Genomic DNA, 4,684 nt, shown 5'->3' with positions numbered 1-4,684 from the left:
GGTGTACAAATCACATGACCGGCAAAAGAAGCCTTCTTATGGACTCAACCTTACGTCCATCCGACAAGAGCCACATCACATTTGCTGACACTGGTAAAAGTAAGGTATTGGGTCTAGGTAGAGTTGCAATCTCAAAGGATCAACACATGGATAAAGTCATGCTTGTTGAATCCCTTGGCTTCAACTTAATGTCTGTCTCAATGCTTTGCGATTTGAACATGGTCGTAATATTTGGAACATATCATTGCCTGGTACTAATGGAATCTGACAAGTCTCTAGTGTTGAAGGGTATCGGAAAGATGATTTGTATGTGGTAGATTTCTCAGCAGGGCCACAGATTGCAGTATGTCTTCTGGCAAAGGCTTCAGAATGTTGGCTTTGGCATCGGAGGCTTGGACATGCTGGCATGAGGAACCTCCACACCCTTGCAAAGAAGAAGCATGTCATAGGCATCGAGGGCGTCAAGTTCAAGAAAGATCACTTATGCGGTGCATGTGAAATAGGGAAGATGACAAGGGCAAAACATCCCTCGAAGACAATCATGACCACTACTCGACCCTTCGAATTGCTTCACATGGATCTTTTTGGTCCCACTCACTACTCAACTTTTTCCACTACTGCTTGCCTCTATGGCTTTGTCATTGTTGATGATTATTCCAGATATACTTGGGTGCACATAATCCTTTACAAGACTGAAGTGCAGGATGTCTTCAGATGCTTCGCCAATCGAGCAATGAACAACTATGGCGCCAAGATAAAACACATCAGAAGTGACAATGGCACTGAATTCAAGAACACTGGCCTTGATACATATCTTGATACCTTGGGCATCACACATGAATTCTCAGCTCCGTACATGCCACAGCAGAATGGCGTCGTCGAACGCAAGAACAGAACACTCATTGAGATGGCCAGAACGATGCTAGATGAATACAAGACTCCAAGAAAATTCTGGCCTGAAGCCATTGACACTGCATGCCATACAATCAATCGTGTCTATCTTCACAAGCTTCTGAACAAGACATCTTATGAACTCCTAACTGGCAAGAAGCCAAATGTCAATTACTTTAGAGTATTTGGCGCAAGGTGCTGGATCAAGGACCCACACCACACCTCAAAGTTTCCACCAAAAGCACATGAGGGTTTTATGCTTGGATATGGAAAGGATTCGCACTCCTACAAAGTCTTCAATCTCTTTCACTAGAAAGTGGTTGAAACAGTGGATGTGCGGTTCGATGAGACCAATGGTTCACAAAGAGAGCAACTGCCAAATGTGCTAGATGAAGTTCCAGCTAGTGAGTCAATCAAGCTTATGGGAACTGGAGAGATTATACCTTATGAAGCTCATCCTGAAGAAGAACTTATCATCTCAGCACCTGATCCACATGAAGACAATGCTCAGCCTGAAGACATTCCTCCCAACAACAACACAGATCAGCAAGAGCAAATTCTTCACCCTGTACATCCTCATGTTGCCAGTGAAGTGCAGATTGACAGAATAATTGACAACATCAATGCACCTGGTCCACTCACTCGTTCAAGGGCAACTCAACTGGCAAATTTCTGTGGGCACTTCGCATTCGTCTCAATTTCAGAACCCAAGAAAGTTGAAGAAGCCTTTATGGAACCTGAATGGATTCAAGCAATGCAAGAAGAGCTTCAACAGTTTGAGCTGAATAATGTATGGGAATTGGTTAAGCGCCCTGACCCACGGAAGCACAATATAATAGGAACCAAATGGATATACCGCAACAAGCAAGATGAGCATGGTCAAGTTGTCAGAAACAAAGCTCGCCTCGTTGCTCAAGGATATACTCAAGTGGAAGGCATTGACTTCGATGAAACATTTGCTCCTGTGGCTAGACTTGAAGCCATACGTATACTGTTGGCCTATGCAAATCATCATAACATACTTCTATATCAAATGGATGTGAAGAGTGCCTTTCTCAATGGCAAGATTGAAGAAGAAGTGTATGTTGCACAACCGCCTGGGTTTGAAGATCCAAAACATCCTGACATGGTATACAAGCTCAACAAGGCACTGTATGGCCTCAAACAAGCCCCTCGGGCCTGGTATGACACACTCAAATACTTCCTGAAGAGCAAAGGCTTCATACCTGGTTCCCTAGATCCCACTCTCTTCACGAAGACATATGATGGTGAACTGTTTGTGTGCCAAATATATGTGGATGACATTATCTTCGGCTGCACCAATCAGAAGTACAATGAAGAGTTTGGATATATGATGCAAGAGCAATATCAGATGTCCATGATGGGGGAGCTGAAGTTCTTCCTTGGTCTTCAAATACGACAACAACGCAATGGCATCTTCATATCTCAAGAGAAGTATCTCAAAGATTGCCTGAAGAAGTTCGGTATGCAAGACTGCAAAGGCTTCACAACACCAATGCCAGCCAAACATCATCTGGGTCCTGACGACAATGGTAAAGAGTTTGATCAAAAGGTATACCGCTCCATGATTGGTTCTTTGCTTTATTTATGTGCATCTAGGCCAGATATTATGCTTAGTGTTTGCATGTGTGCTCGATTTCAAGCGGCACCAAAGGAATCGCATCACTTAGCTGTGAAGCAAATTCTTCGATATTTGGCTCACACCCCAACTCTAGGATTATGGTATCCAAAGGGCTCAGAGTTTGATCTGGTTGGATTCTCGGATGCTGATTATGCTGGTGAAAAGGTTGATCGCAAGTCTACATCAGGCACATGCCACTTTCTGGGACGATCACTTGTATGTTGGTCTTCAAAGAAGCAGAACTGTGTATCTCTCTCCATTGCTGAATCTGAATACATTGCTGCTGGATCTTGCTGCGCTCAGCTTCTGTGGATGAAGCAAACTCTCAAGGACTATGGCATTCATCTGAAGCAAGTGCCACTTTACTGCGACAACGAAAGCGCCATCAAGATTGCCAACAACCCAGTTCAGCACTCGAAGACAAAGCACATTGAAATTCGTCATCACTTTCTCAGAGATCATGTTGTGAAGGAAGATATTGATATCATACACGTCAACACTGAAGATCAATTGGCAGATATCTTCACCAAGCCCTTGGATGAGAAGAGGTTTTGCAAGTTACGGTGTGAGCTAAATATCCTGGAATCCTCAAATGTCCTGTGATCAGGCACACATCCGAACACTTATGCATATTGATGACTTAGATGTGCAACACACGAAGTAACGTATATCTTCAATCAATGAAGACATACATTCTAAGTGTGAATACATCAATGTGGAATTTGACTTCGGAGCGCCACGATAATTGTGCGCCGTGTCTGGGTCTAATACTTCCTATACGGTGGGTAACGCCACCACCAAACGTTCTATTTTGAAGTGTTTCACTCATGGCATTACCTTGCAATGTCTTCACATTTGGTTTGGCTTCAATCTCAACATGTCTTCATGATTATCTTCATTACGTTGACATATATATATATACTAGTGTTCTGTCCTCTACAGCATTCACTTATAGCTATGTCTTCTTGTTTGAATCTTTTGAACTAAGTGAATGTGATCGGACCCTAACCTCTCTATGCTCTCTATCTCAAATTCTATCTCTCCAAGTCATATGCATTCTATTGAAACTGTCGAATGTCTTCTCTGCGTCCTTGTCAGCAGAAGACACAGAGACAACCTTTAAAACCGTTTTCAATGCTCATTCATCCACAAGAAATCCGGAGAAGTAGGAACGACCACCCGACAATCCAGGTGTGCGTGGGATGTGGAACTGCCCCCAAAATACCGCATGATGGCCACGAGCTACTCAGATGCGAATCGCCAGGGGTACCTGTGTAATAGCATAGTGCCGCCCCTGTAACTATAAATACACACTCACCGCGGTCGTTATCTCCTTCTTCCTCCCTCGCACGAACCCTAGCGCCACTGCTAGCTCTCGACGACGCTGGCGACGAAGCGCTTCGCTGCCGCAACCTCTCTGACGCCGTCTTCACGCCGATCGCGGACATCGTCCTCTCCGCCGTCGCCGTAGGTGTCTTCCGTCGCCAAGTTAGGGCACGGAATATTGAACTGCTCGGCCTCATCTCCCACTCCGTCTAGCAGTTCCAAGTGTGGTAAATAAAACTTCTTTTTATAGCCTCTTTTGATCCTATGGTTCTGTCACTTTCTACCATAAGAAGTTTCTATTCACACAAGTTAGATCTCTCTCAATCTGCATCTCATAAACATGCCTAGTATATTCACTTGTGCTTCATGAAGTAGTTAGATTCCTCACTTGTACTGATCTGTGGGTTCGTACAAATCTGGAACCAACTTCTTATCTATAAGTGAATGTCTTCGCACGATGAGGTCAATGTCTTCTAAAACTGATTTATCTTCAAAATCTTCTGAGAATGCATATGACCTCTTCCCCTTCCCTTGCACCTTAATGCTGTCACAGGTACATGTCCGTGGGAGAATCCTTTGGTTCTCATAGTCTGCATTCATTTGCAGAATTCTTACAGCATCACATAAATTCTCCTGAAGCCAGTTCCTGTTGGTCCAGCAAAAGAAAGCCTTTGAACGTCTTGAAGCCTTCCAAGTTAAGGTTTATGGCTTCAGAGACAGCAGCAAGGAAGGGGGGCAGACAGCGTCGTGGCGGCACATCCAAAGATCTGCCTGATGAACTGGCAGAGATGTATAAAACAGATCCTGAAGAGAATTATGGTCAGC

The sequence above is a fragment of the Triticum urartu genome, chromosome 3A, assembly GCF_056163025.1.
Source record: "Triticum urartu cultivar PI428250 chromosome 3A, HENAU_Tu73, whole genome shotgun sequence".
Classification (NCBI taxonomy): domain Eukaryota; kingdom Viridiplantae; phylum Streptophyta; class Magnoliopsida; order Poales; family Poaceae; genus Triticum; species Triticum urartu.
This window is presented reverse-complemented; position numbering follows the sequence as displayed.